This window comes from Sceloporus occidentalis, unplaced genomic scaffold (assembly GCF_023333645.1).
Source record: "Sceloporus occidentalis isolate IW3139 unplaced genomic scaffold, rSceOcc1.0.p SCAF_5, whole genome shotgun sequence".
NCBI classification, from domain to species: domain Eukaryota; kingdom Metazoa; phylum Chordata; class Lepidosauria; order Squamata; family Phrynosomatidae; genus Sceloporus; species Sceloporus occidentalis.
The window spans coordinates 100,630,016-100,650,838 of NW_028316985.1; the positions used below are offsets into that span (position 1 = coordinate 100,630,016).

Here is a 20,823-nt window from a genome sequence, read left to right on the forward strand (position 1 = left end):
TACTGTCACAAGGTGCACAGCATTATCCAGTTTGCCACAGTTGTAGCCAGAAGGTTCACCTATAATGGACAATTTGAAAGGTCATCATGAAACCTCTCTTTAGCAATGTCAAAGATGCTTGCGGAGCATGTGAATTACTCAGGCTTTCCAACTGTTTCATAAAGGTTGGCACGGTGGTAACACCAGAAGGCTGACTACCATGAGAAGATAGCAGAAGAGACTGACTTAAATGTTGCATTCCGCTAAGCAGAAAAATAAGAAAAAGGGTCCATTAAATCACAGTTAAAAGGGAACTGCAAGATAGGCTTCTTTACAACCAAAATACAGTAGGTGCTGGGTTTGGTTCCAGGACCCCCCACGGATACAAAAATCTGTGGATGCTAAAGTCTCATTATATACAAAATAGTAAAATGGTTCCTTGTATAAAATGGCAAAATCAAGGTTTGTTTTTTGAATATTTTTTTATAAAATCTAGCTGTGGAGCGGATGAATCTGTGAACGCAGAATCTGTGGATATGGAGGGCCAATTATATCCACATGCAAAGTGAAAGAGAGAGGAAGGAAGGAAGGAAGGAAGGAAGGAAGGAAGGAAGGAAGGAAGGAAGATTGGTAACCAGTGCTTGAAGAATTTGTAAGTAAACATTTCACAAGCTCCACTATGCTGCTTTCAGCCTGATGAGACATAATAGTTAGACTTATGGGTAACAAATGGGGCCAGCCAGTGGCAGATGTTTCATTATAGTTTTGTTTTTTCTGTTCACAGCACATCACATAAGAAAGGGGAAGATCAGAACATTTGGAAACCATCTGTTTTAATTTATATAACAACAGTATTTTACTAATATATATACCACTTAGAATGAATGCCAAGACGGCGGTATTCTGAAAGCATTGTCTCCAAGCTTGAAAAGGAGTGTTACAGAAATGTTCAGGCAATGCGGCGTAGCCTTGCCAAAAGCGATGGTCACAATCCAGCCAAAATCAAAACAATCCAGCCAAACCCTTTTTGGCCCTATCTGTATTGATGGTAGGGGATAATCACTGGCAGGCTAGACAAACTTTAGATGACAGCAAATACAGACAAGCCATTAGAAAAGAAACAAGTAGAAAAGACTACTCTGACCCACTTTAGAGAAACTGTCTGTGAGCCTGGGTGTAATTTCATCTTTTCAAGTAATGGCTTGGTAGTTTTCAGAATTCCTTCCCTCGGGGAACTCTTTACGGATCTTTTTTGTTTTAAAAAAACACATCTCCCATGAGTCCTTGTGCGGCTGCCATGGAAACTGTGAGCACCTGCAGAGAATCCTGTGACACATACAGAGCCAGCTCCAAGCTTGGCAGGACTTGGGCAAGCCATCTTTTGAGGGCTCCTCAATGTTAATGGCCTTCAGACCTCTAACAATGGGCATCAGACAGATAGGATTTCTGGGCAGCAGGGACACGCAACAAAGAAGAGCTGCACAGATTAATGCTCTAGACCCCTGGCCCTGTACTGGAGTTTTTAAAAAGGGGAACTGCAACATTGGGGTCTCATCTGGCAGCTGGTAATGGAGACAGACAATTCATCACCAACAGTGTTCTGTGTCTAATAGCCTCTTATTTCCCAGCACTAGGACAGGGTACCAAGAGAATGCTGCAAACAGCTGGCTCTCTCACCACTGCCAGCCACTTCACAGATGAAGTAAAACACTTGCCACTCCATGTGCCCATTATATAGTTGCCCATAGGCAGCCCAGCAGCAGAGGATGAGTGCAGCTACACTCTCAGTCTCATGTTCCCCAGCAAAATAATTCACTGCCCATTATATAGTGATCCCAGGATGCATTTCTTGGAAGATTTCTTGAGAGTGGAGGCGGGTTGGATGTTGCCTAAAATCATTTGTGTGACCTCTTGGCAGATCCTGCTAAATCCCTTACATTCAAGCATGGCATCTTCACAGTAACATCCCGAATATATGTCCTACAAATTTCTGAAGACATCAAGGGGATAGCAAAGGGGGTCTATTGATGCAACTTCCATTATTATTGTTGGTCTGACATTTTATCCAGTAACATCTGGTTTTGGTCTTTTATTTCTGACCTTCTTTGTGATTGCTTTGCCTAATTTAAGTATGGCAATAGTATATGATTTGTGGTACCAGACACACTGCATTGTCAGAATGTTTTGCACTGGACATTGTGCCACAGACAAATGAAACTATTGGTTGGTTGGCCTGCCCATGTCAAGAAAGAAGAAGAAGAAAATTAAAAAGTAAGAAGGCTCAGATTAATGGGAGCAGTGATATCTACTAGTAGTACTCAAAGGAGAGTCAGCATTTCAATTCCTCAACCATAGAGTTGAGGCATTGTGGACAAATAAACATGATAGTACCTGAGCATAGGTACTTGCATTCTCAGAGAGGTATAAGCAATGGGTTGTGGATGGTAGGTCTTGTATGAACACTCTTATCCTGGCATTTCCCCCAGGCTGACAGTGGATTCATTTCAGGGTAGACTTTTGGACCTTGTTTTCATTGTGGAGGTAAAATTTTATGTAGGGTCTGTACCATTATAGACTATTGATAGAGGCTCACAAGATGGAATGATCCTTTATTCCAAAAAACAAACAAAAGCAAAAAACAAAACAGCTTGGCATTGATAATAGCTCCAGCATCGCCTGACACATTAGTTTCATGTGTAAGGAAACTTTTCTCACAGAAGCATGCAGTCACATGGAGACACCTACCTGCAATCTAAACTGATTTACTACTTCATTGAAAGGTAGAACTCACTTTAGAAGGGACAATAATCAAAACTTGTGCATCTCAGCAGCCTGGACAAAGTGAAAGTGTGTGTCCTAGATGCATTCTCATGTAGTATTACCAGGGAAGATCAATAATGATACACCAACTGCCTTCAGAGAAGCTTGTCTGTTATGCTATCATCAAGGGAGCTCTTTAAATGTCCAAGAAACTTCGCGGTCCCTAAGGATGTCTGAAAACCCCTGACCCAGATATCCATAACATATGATACAAACCTCAACATTCTTGGTTTCCGTAAGCCAGAGGGCTCTCCTGATAAATGGACTCTCTACACTCACTCAAACACTCCATGAATCAAAGGAGGCACAATGCAGCCACAGGTCAGGTATAGACAGTGGATCATTAAGCAAAGTATGCAAGTTCCTAAGAGTTTGGGAGGCATTTATCTTGCATCCAAGACTACCCTGACTGCTTGGGAAAGAATTTTCTGCCTCTGCCTTGCCTTTCTTTTGCTGAATCAGATTATTGCCTCTCGTTGTAAATCCAAATGTGGTGCTTGCAGAAAGCATGAGAAAAAATAACAACCCACATTTATTGAGCTAGCTGCTGCAGTGCTCGCATTCTTCTCAACACATTTGGATAAAATTGTGCATGAAATACCATTTAAACAAAAAGCAAAAAAAAAAATCTCAAGATACACATGACATATGGACAACATTCTCTTTGACCCCTATTGTATTATACACGCACGTACACTAATACATTTTTAAAGTAAAAATTATGAACCAACATATGTTGAAGCCCAGCTCTTGCCATGGAGTGTACAGTACATACAAAATCTTTATACTTCATCCTCTGTACACAGAATTTAGAAAGAAGTAGAAGACTGACAGTAATCCTTTGAGTGAAGTTATGGCAATAGGTACTGACTTAATCTAGCCTTCCACAGATATTTGAATTTGAGGTTCAGTCCCATCAGTCAGCCTCTGCTTTGCATTTCTATAATAGAAGCTATGGACTTCAAAAATCTAGATAATATTGGATGAAACTAAAAGAAAAGGTCGCCAGAGTTTAACGCTGTTGAGGATACTGATGACACGTTGAATCCACTAAATAGGATCCCACACAGCCGTGATAGATCTGCCCTTCTGTAAAAAAAACACCTCTACAGGTAAATGAAAGGACTTAAGCCATCAACATGATCAAAATGCTTAAAATTCATTTTTTAAAAAATACTTATGAATAATCATACAGTGATTTTCTTTAGAAATTTGCCATCATGTATATTTACAAGCGGTTTATTTCATTCATATTCTATATTTCCTGTCATGAGGGTAAGACTAATGACAGTATATATATATATATATATATATATATATATATATATATTTGTTAAAATCTAATTAAACTATCTGAAACATGAAATAAAACCCCTAAATTATCCATTAATAAATAAACAACATGTACAAATGTTTTAAATAATGTGTCCACTATATGGGTATGTGCAACATTGCACACATTTATAAAACAGTAGAAATGAGAGTATGCAATACAGAAAAAGAAAGAAAGAAAAAAAAATATTGTTCTTAAATGTATAAAAAGTCTGCTGGCCAAGAAACTTGTCATGCTTTGCTGTTTTCTGATAGAAAAAACTTTCTTGTCCTTCCCCCCAACTGTTCTCACTGCCTTGGAAAAAGGGTTGCTGCTTGTCCCTTCTATGTGTCAGAGAGGTTAAGGGAGCTGGTAGCTTCCATTCTAGCTTCTCAGTTGCCACTGCTGCTGCTCCTCTTAGGGCTTCTTCATCCTTTCCCTGCCATTTTCTTTTCTTTTTCCCTTCTAAGTGGAGTTTATCAGACAAAGGAAATTGGAAATATAATCCAATGGCAATCCGAACACAATCATGGGGTTTCACGTTATTGCGTGACTACCACATGCAATTTCGGGCAACAGCAAGCTATTTTCGGGCAATGGGAAGTCAGTTCAAATGTAATTCGAATTCACATAAATTAGCTGAACTATTCATGTGAATGTGTTCTGGCCCCACTTTCTTGTCATTCGAAATTAAGAAAAATTCCTCCCGTGTGATAAATTCCTTGTGACTGCTGTGGCTTTTTGAGGGCCTCTTCTACTCTTCTGGACTGAACCTCCTTTTGGGTTTCACCTATTGCCAGGTCACCAGCTATTCTCATAGTGCCTGAATGTGATGTTATTTGTAAGTACAAAGGCAGCAAGCAGTCCTGCAGCACAGGTATAGGATATTGTGGTCCCCGTCAGAACTGGCACACCCATAAGTGTGTGCATGTGTATGTGTGTTTGTGCACAAAACCATACTATACCATGGTTACATATTTAATTTATTAAATAAATACTGTATTTATTAAATTTATATGTTGTCATTTTGTAATATTTATATCCTGATGAGATAAGGTTCTTAGTTCCCTTTAATTGCAAGGTCCTGGGCTTTCTACGAAATAGGACAAAAATACTTAAGGTCATCAAATAATTGTGGCCCAACATTCTGGAAGGGCTCATTTCCAATTTTTACTCAAAAATGGTTTAACACCCAATACATTGTCCCAGTAAACAGCAAAGCTGGGGGCATTAGTGTCCACTGGGTATTCAAAGTCCAGGACTAGTGTCCACTTGGACACATAACTGTTTCTTTAAAATACTTTGGGCCTGATCTTAATAGTGTTCTTAGTTTTGGTCCCTTGAGCTCTGCTTCCCTTTTCACACCCTTGACTTGGTCTCTGGTTTACTGGCTTGACCTCACAGGTCCCTGACATTTATCTTCAAACTGATCAAACTAACAATTTGTAAGCTACTCCGGGAGGCTTTCTGGCTGAAGCTGTTGTCGCTGTTAAATGTGTCAAGTTGACTTTGTATTATGGCAATCCCATGGATGAGAGACCTCTATCATCAACAGAGAGACTCTATCATCAACACCCCTGCTCAGGTCCTGCAGACTCTTCCTTTATTAAGTCTATCAGTTGGGAATGTGGCATTCTCTTTTCTTGCCGCCCTCCACTTTACCAAGCATTATTGTCTTTTCTAGTGAGTCATGTCGTCTCATGATATGGCCAAAGTACAACAGCATCAATTTAGTCATCATAGCGTCTAGAGAAAATTTGTCCTTTTGGCAGTCCACGGTATCTACAGAACTCTTTTCTAACAGCAACTCTGCACCAACACAGAAATACATGAATTGACCTCTACAAAACTGCACTGAAATTATGGCTGGGTTTCCCCTCCCTTAAACAACTCTCACAGCTGCAGAGATTTTACGTGACCATACTGAAATGCCCATTGATTTTTCTTGAGATTAATTTTGCGTCTCTCCATTGTATCAGCTTTTTAAAAAATTGCCTGTAACTAATTTCCATAATGACCATGGCTTCTCATACTTTTGTACCTCATCCAATATTTGCACCTGACTTCCTTTCACACACCTTGTTTTGGAACTAGTGTTCCTGGCATTGCACTATAGCAAATAAAGTATCCTTCTTTTATTTGGTCCACAGGGCTGTTACTTGTTAAAGAGACTGCAGATGTTAATGACTGTGGTTTGGCCCCCTTCTGCATGTACATCACTTTCCTTCCCTACACTTGATGACTGGCAGCTGGACTGTGGTATTTGGGGGAATGGGAAAGGAACATCTTACATGAAATGACTGATGTGATGACTCATTTGCACATGCCACTCACCACTTCATCCCTATGGTCAACAAATGACGAACAAGTAGGTGCACACTAGCCTGAATTGTAAGTTTGGGCTCCATACATCAGGCTCACATTTTCCAAAACTTGCCAGATATATAAATGAATTAATTACTCTAATTTCATTTCCAAAATATGTATGTCATGACTCACTTTTGCAGCAATTTACACTTAAAAAAAGGTTTAGACACCAGACATAGGAAAAGGGGCCTAGCTTTAATTGCTTTTCTACAGAAAAGAACAATTACTAGCAATCACATAGGAAGAAGCAGATGTCCTCTCTCTTAAACTGATGCTGAACCAAATGAACAGTTTTATGGAAGCCCATATAAATCAAACTATGAAGGGTTACAAAACAAGGCACCAGACTCCAAACATCTAAGCCTATGAAGCCTTTTGGATTTTTCTTCTCAGCAATGCATACAGAAATTAATTGCTGCACATGCACACACACGCACATGACACACACACACACAACCCTCCACAGTCTCTTATCAACTGTGTAAATCAGGACAATATATTTTTTACCTCATACTGCACATGGAGCACTGGATGGCAGGATAATGGCTAGACTAAGGGTGCATCTATACTGTAGAAATAATGCAGTTTGACACTGCTTTAAGCGCTGTAGTTCCATCCTATAAAATCCTGGGATTTGTAGTTTTACAAGGTCTTTAGCCTTCTCTGCGAAAGAGTGCTGGTGCCTCAAAAAATTAGAAGTCCCATGATTCTGTAGCATGGAGCCATGGGAGTTAAAGTGATTGGTGTCTATAGTGCAGATACACCCTAAGGCCACCTAGAAAGGTCATCGTGGAGATAAAATTTGAACAGAATTTTCTGGCTCACCAATACAGTACAGGGCAGAACAGCCAGTGTGGTGAGAATGGGGAGACACTGGTTCAAATCCCATTTTAACCAGAGAGTCATGGGTGATCTTAGCCATTAATTCTTAGACTAATTTGTGTGTGCATGTGTCTTCAAGTCACCTGTTGACATATGGTAACCCAATGAATTTCAGAGGGTTCTCTTAGGCAAAGAATACTCAGAAGTGTTTTTGCCAGTTCCTAGCCTAAAGCATTGGGTAGTCACTGGTGGCCTCTCATCCAAGTACTGGCCAGAGATGTCCCTGCTTAGTTTCTAAGATTAAACAGGTTCTGGTGCCTTTAGGGTATTTAGAAGATTCATTTAGATAATTAAATGTGGGAAGAACTATGTATGCTACTCAGAGAACGGATTTTTAAAAATAGAATAAATCACTGTAGCAAATGTTTGGTAAGATTATTTTTAAAAGTCAAAGACTATGTAGCAAAGCTGGGAAATACCTATCTATAGTAGAAGCAAATATATGTATATAACAGTACACAAAAGAAGCAATGGAAAGTTAATTGATAAAGTAAGTTGCAAAAAGTTACATGTAAAGACATCAGTCACCATGTATTCTCTTGTATGAAAAGTTAAAGAACCATTCCTCTAAAGCAGTGGTTCCCAATCTTCCTAATGCCGTGACCCTTTAATACAGTTCCTCATGTTGTGGTGACCCAAACCCATGAAATTATTTTCGTTCCTACTTCATAACTGTAATTAAATAGATGTTTTTCAATGGTCTTAGGCGACCCCCATGAAAGGGTCATTCGACCCCCAAAGGGGTCCCGACCCACAGGTTGGGAACCACTGCTCTAAAGGATGAAGCATTAGCTGTTCTACAGAGTGATTCAGAAAATGGTACCCCAAAAATGATATACTGTATACACACTCTTCTATTCCATTTCTCTCTTTTCAGGTTCGAAAGGGTGAATAACTTTAGCCATAACCAAATTACTCCAAGGCAAATCATTCCAAGGCAGGTTCCTGGTCAGGAAAAACATCTGAGGTATTTCAAGGGATAAAGATAACCTTTTAAAAAAAGTAGTAGTATTACAACATAGTGGTCAACTGTGGGCATGTGTCATGAGCGCCATCTCTTCTTGCACACCAGCTACTGGATCTCTTATTAGGAGTCCAATGAAAAATTGTCTCCTTGACAGGAGAAGCTACAAATTCAATGTTCTTAAATATAGCAGTTCCTCTTAGTATATAATAATGGAGTAATTTCAGGGGAAGCAAAAGAGTTTTACTAAAAGCAGAAAAATTACAAGGAGTTTTCAAAATATCCCTCTGTAAGGCTCCTGTCTTCCCAATATCACCCTGCCAAATATGCCTGCTGCATTTCAAAGATTTTGGCTTCTTTGAAGGGCTGTCATTTAATAAGTGTAAACAAATAGGTCAGTACCTCTGTATTCCTTTTGTTTCTAGTAGAAAACCAAAATAATATGTTAGCCCAGTGGCATAACTAGAGTGGTGCGGACCGCACCAGGTGACACCCAAAGGGGGCTGACACTACTTCTCCGACATTTGCTTATTTGCAGAAATGGGCTGCGGCACTCTCCTGTGTCTCTTTAAAATGTTGAAGAGATGGTGTGAGAGGGCGAGGCTAAGTGGAAGCAGAAGGGAGAGGCCCCAGGGTTGTTTTTTTTAAATAAAGTTTTAATTTTAAACTTTTAATTTCTTTTTTAAAAAATTAAAAATTTAATTTAAAAAATTGTTTAAAATTATTCTTTTAACATTTCCTTAAAAAAACAGCATTTTACCAAATTTTACTCACATTTAACTACATGAAGCTATATATATATATATATATATATATATATATATGTATATACATTTAGGCTGTGAGTATGATATAATTTAAAGGTATTATTTTAGTTTTGCAAGTTTACATGAAGTGATATATGGGAATTATGATTTATGAGTAACATTAGTACAAAAAACATTACTAAGGATTCTGGTATGGGAGGAGGTCAATGGGGGTGTGTGTGACACCATGGGTTACGGCACCGGGTGACACCAAACCAAGTGACATCACTGTGTTAGCTCCAGATCACAGAAGCACAGGACTAGAACTCTATACGGGATATACAGTTGGTCCCCTCCATTTTCATGGGGGATATGCTCCGGACCCTCCTCCCCCACAAAAATGGAGGCTCACGCATATTCAAGCCTCATAGGCTTGAATGGAGTGTGCCCCCAGGCACATGCGCCATAGGAAATAACTGAGGTCGCCCCTCCGCGGGTACTCGAGGGCATGGATCTGAGATCCGCCAGTTAGGAAAGGTGACTGTAGTTCAATTCCCTACTCATAAATCAGAGCTAGGTAGATGATTACCGGACAGAGACAGAGACCAAAACTATAGGCAGAAGGTGGTCTGGAATTTAATAGTGAGTCTCTGGCTGATTGGCAAGGAATTCTGACTCTGAATTACCAAACGATGGGAAGAACAAAAAGATGGGATCCTAACTTATATTAGGCTGCTGAAATGGAGAACAATTAGGGGGAAACCAGGAGGGGATTTGAATGTGAAAGAATAATGCTCACTCTGGCATTAAAAGAAATTCCTGGGCTGAGAATTTGCTGAGAGATACATTGTTCCTTAACAGTCTCTGTGTGTCCTTTGGCATACCCATCCACCTCCCACAAGACACTATATTGTACCTGGTAGACTCTGCGTTCTTGTTTTTTTAAAAAGCTGGTAGATTTTTAAAAGATGACATATGCTACTCCCTACAAATAGTTTGCACCGGAATAGCAACTCCTTATAGGAATAGTTTGTAGACCATTTGGGACAATGTAATAAGTGAGTGGAAGCAGGTTTGACTAGAAATAACCAGGCTGGTGTACCTCACTTTCTCTACTTGACTTGCCAACCACTACTAATTAATGCAGAAACGCTATAGTCTGCAGGCCACATATAAACAGCCATGACTGTACCAAATTTGAACTAACAAATACTTGAAAAAGAAATCCATGATGTTGTCATATGTAAAATACTATCGATGTAAAATACTATCTTCTCTAATGTAAAACTCCCAATAAGAGAGAGAGAGCATCCCAAGATATTGGCTTGTATGAAGTGTGATCAACCAAGCACTATATTGTCTTCCATGTCAGCTCTTTCCAGAAAGTGGATAAAATAATTCAACTGGCTGCCAAAAAAGGGAAAGGTTGCCAGTTTTTAAAAACTGGCATAAGTTATATATTAAACTTCCTCAACATGCAAGGAGCATAAATCATAAACTTACTATTGCCAGTGATATAACAACCACTGTATGAATGAACAAAAATTCAAAATGGAAACAATTTAATGATGAGACATTTGAGCCTATGGAACCATGTCTTACTGTCTCCGGTGAACTAGTCTTCACTGTTAAATAATGTTTTTGGTCAACCTTTGGACAAATTTTATCTGAGTAACAGAGCACAAGTGAAAAATGAAAATAAATACATAAGATAGCTACCATAGTTGAGCATTGTATGCGTAAGTAAGGCTGCAAATAACCCATACTACACACACTTACCTGGGAGTAAGCTATAGTGAAAACATAGAGGGGGACTCCTAAGTAAATGTGGTGCTTATATATATGTTCATAGTTAAGGCTGATTGAATAATATTGGAATGGCAGAAGTAATTTGCACTCCTTCATTGCATCCTCAGGCACTATGATAGCTGTACAGATGGACTGAAGATTCCTGTTCATAGGAAGATGTAGTTGGTTTTCTCTCAATGATCCTAGGAAACATCTAGACAAGTTGTTTCACTCAGCCAAGGGTGAGCTCAGTTAATATGGGAACAAGAGAGTGAACTTGCAGCACCCACATTCACCCTGTGTTTGAAGAATATCTGAAAAAGAAGGGCCTAATACAACTTTCTGACTGAATTCATCCTTAGATTGTAGAGTCGGTTAAATATATTCTTTTTCTTTATTTTTCTTTGTGTGTTTGGAATATAGTCTGCAGCAAGTTTATCTTAGTATTTTAGAGGTTTGGGATACTGAAAACTCAGAACTGAGTGATCCTGTTGCACTTGATGTAATACTAGATAATTGGATTTGTCTATTAATATGTTATGCAGAAGCCCTCAGTTTCTCTAAAATGTTTAACTTTTTGTTTTGTAGTTGTAGTGAGAATATATCAGTCAGCACAGAAGCATTATTTAACTGCGACACATTTCTAACTGTGCCAATATGAGAGATCCAAAGGGCACTGCAGGAAAAGTTTAAATGGCTTTATATAGGCAATGTACACATATACAGAGGGGAGGGGGGGTTCTTCCCTTCTGAGCTGTTTACTGTCATTTGTTTTCAGTTAGGATGTGTGAGATCTCTCCCAGAAAACCATCTTGTGTTGTTCTTTTCCTAGACAAGGAGGAGGCTCTCACATTTCCTAAAGCTGTATTTTTCTATGTTCTTGATTTTCCACCAGTTCTAGATTGTTTTGAGAGTCCTTTTAAAAACTGGGACAGAAACAGTGCAGCACTTCAGATCTTGGTAGACTGCGACAACAAACTGATCACTATACATCATTTTTTGTGGGTAAACATAAAGTGCTGCACGTAGGGTTTCAGTGTTGCAGGACACCATGACCCTCCATCCCTGACTCTTCTTAGACCTTCTTCTTGTCCAGGGCTCTCTGTGGCATGTTCACCCTTTTCCACACACATGCCTTATCCAGTGAACTGGCAGGCTTTAGATTTCACTAGCACATAAGAAACCTCATATTCTGTCAGCATCTTTTCTGTGACAGCAAAGCAGACCTCCTTTTATTAGAAACAGGTACTACAATTCTAAACACACTGATTATCAGATTTTGATGGTCTCTATATATGTTTTACTGTCTCTCAGGCAAGAAAAACATATTTGCTTGTCCTCTCTTGACTTCAAGGTTCTACAAAGCCGACTCGAAATCTCACTAGACTGTCTGAATTACTCCAATTGTTGAAGGAGCAAGATGCTTGATCTATTTAGTGGTCTGATGATTTATTTTACTACCAGGATCACTGCATGCCTTTGTCTTAAATGATCCGCTTCTCACCATATAAATAGGCCTTTTGTCTACTGTAAGCATCAGATGAACCATGTGATTTTGTGGTCTAGTTTACTGTTCTTAAAAACTCTCACTGATCTCATCGAAATAATATCTTTCAGCAGTTTTGTGTGAGATATAAAAGATTTTTAATTTTAGCTGAGCTGCATCAGTATTAAAAATGCTTTTCTCTCTGATTTTTCCCCTTAAAGAGTTCAGGAGTTTGAATCACTTGCTCATGATGAAATTCCATACCCTAAAATGATTGAAAAGACGAAGCAATCAATGGTACACAGAGGCAACATATCTCTAAGATATGTGCAGTTCCGGGGTTGATAAATATCAATGGTTTTAAATAGTTTTTACAAATACTTTACAATTTAAATAAGGTTTTAATTTTTACATTGGTTTTCAAAATTCTTTTAAAATAGAAAAAAGCAAAGAGTGAGGTCAAATGTATTTTCATCAATACTAATTGTACAACTACTTATGATTATGTTCTATGATAATAGCTGTTTATGGAGATGGAAAAAAAGCCTGTCCAGTCCTGTTTTACAAGTGGTATACATGCAGGTGGTGTCAATTATTGATAAACTGAAAATTAATCTGAAAATAATTCAGAAAGACTGTTTAGTATGTACTTACTTTCTGCTGAAATCCAAGTCTTTCAATATGTATTAAGGTTATATTAAACAATAATGTACTTCAACCAAAAATATAATTAAATTGACTCTTCATGACTAGTGATTTAAACTGTGATTCAAATAATTAAAATTGAGTTCTTCAGAGGAAGGATTTACATAATCATCCAAACCATGATTTAAATTAATTTGACTTAAATCAAATCAACCCTGTGTAAGTCTATCACCTATCATGTTTTGATTGTTAGCACCTAATAGAAATCGAAAACTGAACTAGGTATGGGAACTTTGATCCAGAAAAACAGTGCTAGTGTTCTTATGACTACAGAATAAGTAATTACAGATATATTTCTGATCAAGTTAATCTTTTAACAATCTGATTGAACTTCTACAGGGAAACAGAAACTGCATGCTCAAATCTCTCTGAAACCAGTAGGTGTTAAGAGAAGGCAATATTTCAAGAGATACCATATTTTGGTAGCAGATAAGGAACGTCAGTAAAATAAATAAATAAATAAATAAATAATAAGGCAATCTATATGGAGATAAACACTTTGTGTTGTATCATTTCCCCCTCCAGAAGGTAAAATAACAACTTAACTCTCAGGACTTTACGAGAGCTGTCAGGAGACACAAATCTGAGACAAACGTACAAAAACGGGGATATAAAAATGTGAAGATCTGTCTGTCTTTGGTTCTAGTTCAGCTCCATTTTCTTTCTCGCTGCTCCATATAAGGACAGTATGCCCAGCACACTGAGCTAGTTTTGCAAAGTATAACCCATTGCCCTCATGGTCCAAGATATAGGAGATGGGGCAGCATATTTGTATTTAATACAAATTATTCAGTGTGAAACTTGGATAGCTTAATTTCTAATGAGAAAAATATTTTCTTATGTGTTTTTTTAATTGAATTATATGCTCTTGGCACCATAGACCTGCACCTATGACAACACCAGGGAGTGTCCAATGGTCTCAGGTTTTGGCCCTCAAATTTCAGAGCCAGAGATGCTCCTGATCTGCAAACCTACCTGTCCCTGAGGCAGAGCACATGGAGTTTGAGGCCCTTTATCCAGAAACAACTGAGACAGGAGCAGGAGCTCCAGAGTTCATAATTCACAGCTCGAACTGCCCATGTCTCCATGTCAATGACCCACATCCCCATCTCAACCCATCAAGGTAGACAACAAGCTTGGAGAGACACCTCAAAGATTTGGGGTGGGTGTTAGGCAAGAAGCCTGCTTCTTTAAGGCCTTCTACTCCTCGAGAAAAAAAGGTAGTCCCTCAGAGGAACGTTCTTGCCCTGGATGTATAAAAGATGCAATCATGCCCTTTATGAAAAGCTGGTAGAAATAGCACAAGAACATATTAAAAATTCCCTTCATAAAGTGTATATAAAGGAAGCCAATGAGATATAGTGGTTTGAATGTTGGACTGCATCTCAGGAGGGCAGGGTTCAAATCCCTGTTTGATGCCATGAAAATCCCATGGAAACCCACTGAGTGACTGTGACTGCGTCACGCTCTCTCAGCTTCGGAGGAAGGCAAAGGCAAATCCCCTCTGAACAGATCTTGCCAAGAAAACCCTGCGACAGGTTCATCCTAGGGTCACCATAAGTTGGAAATGACTTGAAAGCACACAGCAACAATATAAGGTTTCCCCTTCCAGGCTGTGAAACATCAAAACTTTGCACTGAAGAACAAGATGGACTGGGCGGAAAATAGGTGCCAGATTTTTATTTAAAAACAATTCTCTTGGGACACAACTTGAGAAGGGATCTTGCAAAGTTCATTTTTGAAACAGAGCACAAAAGACTAATGTAGGTTCCAGCATAGACATTTGTTATCAGATCTGATTAATGCATTAGGAACCCATATGCTCCATTAGTCCCCTTTTTTTCTTTTACCAGTGACAGTTTCTATGTCTTGGTAGCTGCATTCGTAAACCACCTTCTCTCTCTCTCTTTTTTAGAGGAACTTCAGGAAATTCTTTATATTACTGATATGAGTTGAGGCTCAGCACTCCTTCCCGTGTCTTTATGCACATGTTAAAACTAAGGAGCCATGAAGTGTGATGGTTGATTGTTACACAGCACAATTGTTGCAGTTCATTCTTAACCCCTGAAAACACAATATAAGCACAGTGTTTTATCTAACGAAAAAGCATATTTGATTTTACATCAGTGCAACATTGTGTGTGAGTGTAAACACTTATGCAGTGGTTCCATGTTAACAAGATGGTCCCTCTTTCCATTTGCTACTCGTTGGGTGGTTATGTAATGTAAATGTGACTAATTGGACTGTTCTGGAGGGAACGGTACAATGTAATGTCCAATCCAATGCATCTTCGCTCAGACATAGAGTTGTCAGATGCCCTTATATGAAGACCAGAAAGTTTGTCTTCTATGAACTTTAAATACCAAAAATTCCATATTTTCAAACACACTACCTGCAAACTGAACAAAACTGCTGGGTAGTGGATTGGTGGTATCTGTTATATAGTCACTGCCTGCTCTTCCCACTCCAGAGTGAGCAGTGTTGTTGGCTTGGTAATGATAAAATTCCATCTCTTATGATGGCTGCTGGCCTGTCATCATAACATTTCCAGGAGGTTGTGGGAATCCCATGAGATATGAGGTCTCTCAGGAGCCCAGAACTCTAATGAGAAGTTCTTTTCTCTTAAGACTGGAGACCACACTTATATAGGTCAGCCCTGCCTGTCCTGACCAGTTTCGACTGTTCTTATTGCTGTTTTGAAAAGTTGGCAATCCTGCTCAGAAATAAGTTCCACTTGATTCAGACTTAGTCCAGGGTAAATGCGCACAAGATTTCAAACTTAATCTGTAACATCACGCACATGCACACACTCCTGCATGACAACACACACACACACACACACACAGTTACGTCTTTGCGAATTAAAATCTGATTGATTTATTGTGACAAAAGATTTTGTAGACAAGAGTATACTTTCAATGATGCCTCCATCATAAAATGGATGCTAATTCACATAGGTTTGTCACAATAAATGGGTTCAATTCTTGTTTCTTTCAGCATCTGTACAGATGATCATCTACACACCAATCCGCACAGACATTATCTCAGTGTTTTTCTCTGTAGTATCATAAAATGAAAAATCTCATTCCCTGTACTAGATGATTTTAAAATCAAAGACAGAAATAACTGAAATTTTGTTTAAAAAATTAAGCACCATAGCTTTAAATCACATTTGTTTTTCCTGACATCAGTGGCCTAAATCCAACTGTTAGTCTCAAACGTAGATTCATTGAACCAAGAGAACTTACGTAAGTGTTGATTTATCATGTTTCTGTCTTTACAGTGGGTTTACAGTAGGTTTAATTGAGACTAACAATTGGATTTATGCAAATGCGGTGTAAAAGTTCTTAACTCAGGGTGGTTCATGTTTCAGTACAAATTTCTGTTTTTCTGTTGGGAATGTCAAATAATTCTATTATTTAGAGTCAATAATAATAATAATACATGTAATTTTTAAAAAGAAGTGTGATATGCTTATTTTTTTAAAAAAGCTAGGAAATGTTTATAGTATGATTAAACATTAATATACTATTTTTAAGCATTTGGATTTAAAAAAATTAAAACTTGCTGTATGGAACTGAATATCATATATTGTTGTATGCTTTCAAGCCATTTCTGACTTATGGCAATCTTAAGGTGAGCCTACCACAGGGGTTTCTTGGCAAGATCTGTTCAGAGGGGGTTTGCCTTTGTCCACCTCTGAGGCTGAGATAGTGTGACTTACCCAAGGCCACCCAGTGGGTTTCCATCTCCAGAGTTGTAGTCCAACATTCAAACCACTACATCATGCTTAATCTCTGAATATTATATGCATTACTAAAAATATTTCTATGGCAATCCTTACTGAAATCCTATGCAGTCGTAGTAAGTCCCACTAAACTTAGAGGTTCTTGCTAGTTAGCGTAAGATTGTACTGTACAACTTTCCAGGTTTCATTTTTGAAAATAATATTAATAATGTTTCACTGAATCTGACAAACAGATTGACGGAACATGCAAGGCTATGGCTACTTATTATGTGATTAACAGTTACTCCAACTAGAAATGAACAATATTTCTAAATTGTAAAAACGTTTGAAAGATGATTCCTGTTTGTGTTTTAGAGCTGTTGAAAAAAGCTGAACAATATGAAGATTTTAATCAAATATACGGACTATTTTCAGCTATATTTTTCCTGCTTTAATCCAGAAAAAGGGATGGGCAACAAACAAGAACAACAACTACTACTATACTTACTAACTGTGAAATTTTCCCTACAGTGTTTAATGGACTTTATGTCCTATTTGTGATGGGCATGTTTTCTACGTGTTTACTTAATTTTTTCTAAGCTGCTCTATACCTACTCTCTGTAAGTAACTTGTTCACATCAACAATTTAATATTTGCTACTCTCTTTTTTCCTATTTTTTAAAAGGTATAGACCAAATAATGTATTCAACTCCTTGAAAGTTCAAAAACCCCAGACATCTTTTGTTCTACATCCATTTAGATTTGGGCTAAATCAAAACATTAATAAATGCTTCAAAGCTACACATAGTTTTCTCTACCTGCTGTGCTAACTTTACAACTTCAAATGCCTCATGAATGTAAAGGGTAGAGAATAAATTATTTTAACCGTCTTGTTAAACTAATGTAGTTGTGTTTGTGTGTGTGCGTATTTCAAGTCACTATTTGCTAAGTGTGCATTTAATTTGCTCTTTAGAATACAGAATTATTTAACTTTGGATTTTTGTCTTATCTGCATACTTCTTTGTACTTATTCCTAGCTGAAAAAAACTAGAAAATTTTATATTTATATCATTGTTAATAAGTTTATAGACATTATATTAGCACAAAACGGGGACAAGTTTATACCCGTCCATAGCCCCTCCGATAAGAGGGTCTATTTACTAGAGCCCACCCTAAATTAATAGCACACAATATAAACTATTAATTTAAATTATATTATAAAAACTTCTTACAGTCCAAGATCTTGAAGGACAAGAAGTCAGTGGTCAACCCAGACTCCCAGAATAACCTCAGTGGAAGTAATGTGTAATTTGTTCCAAGTGAAGTCATATAATCACATTAAAATATTGTATTAACAAAGCACCTAGGGAAATCTGTACCTTTTTCTCCTCCCACAGACACATATGTTCTTCTCTACCAATATTTATTCATAAGCAAATGTCCATGATTTGAATGGTATTTATTACCAGGTAAACTTCTTTAGGAATTCTTCCTTACTTGTCCCTGATATATCAGATAACATCAGAGAAAATCCTGAGCCTGCACTTCTGCACATCAAACACATTTTAATGTGAAATTATAAACTAAAAAACCAGATGCATCTTATTATGAAATGGGTGTTTCCCTTGAAAATGAGGAGAAGGAAAGATTCCTAGTTATATATCACATCCATGTCTATAACTTTGGCTAACTTAAATCAGCCGTCCTGGGAATTGCAGTTCTTTTTCCTGACTGGATTCCTGATGAGGTAATGCCATTGAAAAGAGAGCAAAATGTTACATATGGAGTGCAGCTATTTTGGCTTTCTTTCCAGTGTCCATAGCTACATTTACAGTAACTAGGTCCATAGGATAGATCAGCTTCCTTAACTTTCCTTCTAGAACTACAGGTCTCTCAGTCCTCCAAGATGCTTATATTTAAACCTTACAAGTTTGGGCTTGGGAGTATGTATTGGATGATGAAGTGTGAATACATTTTCTCTTCACTCTTTATTGATGGCCTGTCAAAGATATTGTAAGATTATATGCAATGTCCACTCCAGGCATTACCATATTGACAGGCTAGGCCTTCACCGTTTCCTTTTGTTGCTTCTTTCAGACACCATCTCAAATTCAAGTTTCTATTTCTGATAAAGGAGAGATGTTCTGCTTTCAGCAGATCAGAAACAACAGACTCTGTATTCAGCAATGGCATATGCAGACTAACCCTAGGGTTACTTACAATCAAAGATCTCTGTAGACCATCATTTAAATTGGATAGCGTTTGGGAAAATTGGGAGTATCATCACTAAAACTGTCAAAATATTTATCAGAAAGGTGAATGGGGTAGAGAGAAGGAATGTTTTTAAAAGAAAGGGAGTCAAAATGTCCAAAATCAGTAGGATAGTTAAGATTCATTTCCCACAATATCAATGTATAAAGTGCAACAAGGATTTTTTTAGGCTAGCATTTATCTCAAAAATGCTCTTATAACTATTATATTTTTCTAACATCAGTCATATTTAAGTCTTGGTACCCATAATGAAAAAGGAACATGCTTAACCAGATGCTAAGAATAAGGTTTATGTTGTAGGTAACATTTTAAGAAACAGCATCATCTATTGTATGTGAGCAAATAGGTTTTAAAATAATGTTTTTAATTTTAAAAAAATTGTAAAATTTCTAAAGTAAAAAAAAAAATGCTCTTTGAGTTTAGCCCATCCCCAAAACAGAGCAGATTAATGATGGATTATGAACTATATTCCTTACCTTTTATGTTACTTCAGGACAAGCCGTATTAACAGACAGCTGAAAAATCCACTCTGTAGCTTTAGTCCTACAGTCAAACACATATAGAGACAGTAGTTTCAATCATTCCCATGCCTATACATCATAAAATGTAAGATCACAAAATGCAAGTGACCACACGCCTAGAGTTAAAACAGCAATATTGATGGAAAAGGTTTTAATTCCATATAGCAAAACTATTTTATTTCACAGTGTTTTCAAATATCATTTATTTTCCCCACAAAATGTTACACTGGTAAATCCCACTCCTTGCTTGCTGTTAAGACAATTAAATTCTTACCAACTCCAGAAATTCATTTGCCCATACACTGGCCTTATTTGCACCTAACAAAGTTTCAATATCAGTAACATTTTGCTATCATTATCGCAAACAGCTTAAAACCAAGAACATGTTAAAAATCTGAAAAGGGCCACTCAAAACATTATTCTAAAAAGCTTTGGGACAATTGAGTACTCTGTAGGTATCTCCAAAGATGTATATGTATGTGTGTGTGTGTGTGTGTGTGTGTAGTGGTGGGGGTAGGATCTACAAATTATACAATCATGAAATATTAAAAGTTTTAGAGAAAAGCTAGTGATGCAAAAATAATGACTCATCATCATCATCATCATCATCATCATCCTTAAATTTACAAGACCCCCTTCATTTAGGTCAGACATATGCACGTAATTACTGAGGAATGAATAACCCAAGATTCTTGCTAACTTACCTTGTATACCAAAACAGGCTAGTGAAGCTAAAGCTGTTAGAAATCTCAAATCTTTTGTCCACTGTAGTCTCAATTTGCCCCTACTTTTTCCATTTTGCTGCCATCTGCTGGCATGCTGAGTCCCCTGCAAAGCATTATTGCGCTGCATAAAAGTGGATTACACAACGACTGTACAGTACAAATATGGTCTTGCCCGCCCCCCAAACTCTTATGCTTTCATGGCCAACCAATCAGACACTCTTACAGTTGCAGGTCATATATTTTCAAATACAGCAGAATGGATACAGAGGTCAACATATGACTTCTTTTGGCTCTGCTTCAACAGCTGCTCTGTGTGGAAAAGCAGCATTTGCAAAATGCATTAGGCCTCTTCATTTCCAGTTCAAACTGCTGGGATTTTAAAACTCTGAAGCAATAGTTGAGGTTGTCTTCTGAGGTTTCTATGCATATTAGAAATAGATTCGTAACAGCACTTGTATAGCATTGGGTGGGAATTAGGGAGAAAAATAAAGGCTGGAGACAGACCATAGTTAACCATCCCCCTGCTCCAG

The 20,823-nt window shown here is 37.8% G+C and overlaps 2 long non-coding RNA genes across 2 annotated transcripts in view; one reads left to right on the forward strand and one right to left on the reverse strand.

Annotated features, from left to right (window-relative positions):
* The window catches only part of LOC149312581 (uncharacterized), a 63,489-nt gene extending 62,727 nt beyond the window's left edge, over window positions 1–762 (forward strand). The window contains exon 5 of the long non-coding RNA XR_016281274.1: window positions 476–762. This is a non-coding gene — a long non-coding RNA (uncharacterized LOC149312581). The remainder of the gene's footprint in view (window positions 1–475) is intronic.
* Window positions 1–20,321, reverse strand: part of LOC149312580 (uncharacterized) — a 206,360-nt gene extending 186,039 nt beyond the window's left edge. Inside the window, exons 1-2 of the long non-coding RNA XR_016281270.1 lie at window positions 20,273–20,321; window positions 19,524–19,590 (exon numbers count right to left, since the gene is read on the reverse strand). This is a non-coding gene — a long non-coding RNA (uncharacterized LOC149312580). The remainder of the gene's footprint in view (window positions 1–19,523; window positions 19,591–20,272) is intronic.
* Between the last annotated feature and the right edge of the window lie 502 nt (window positions 20,322–20,823).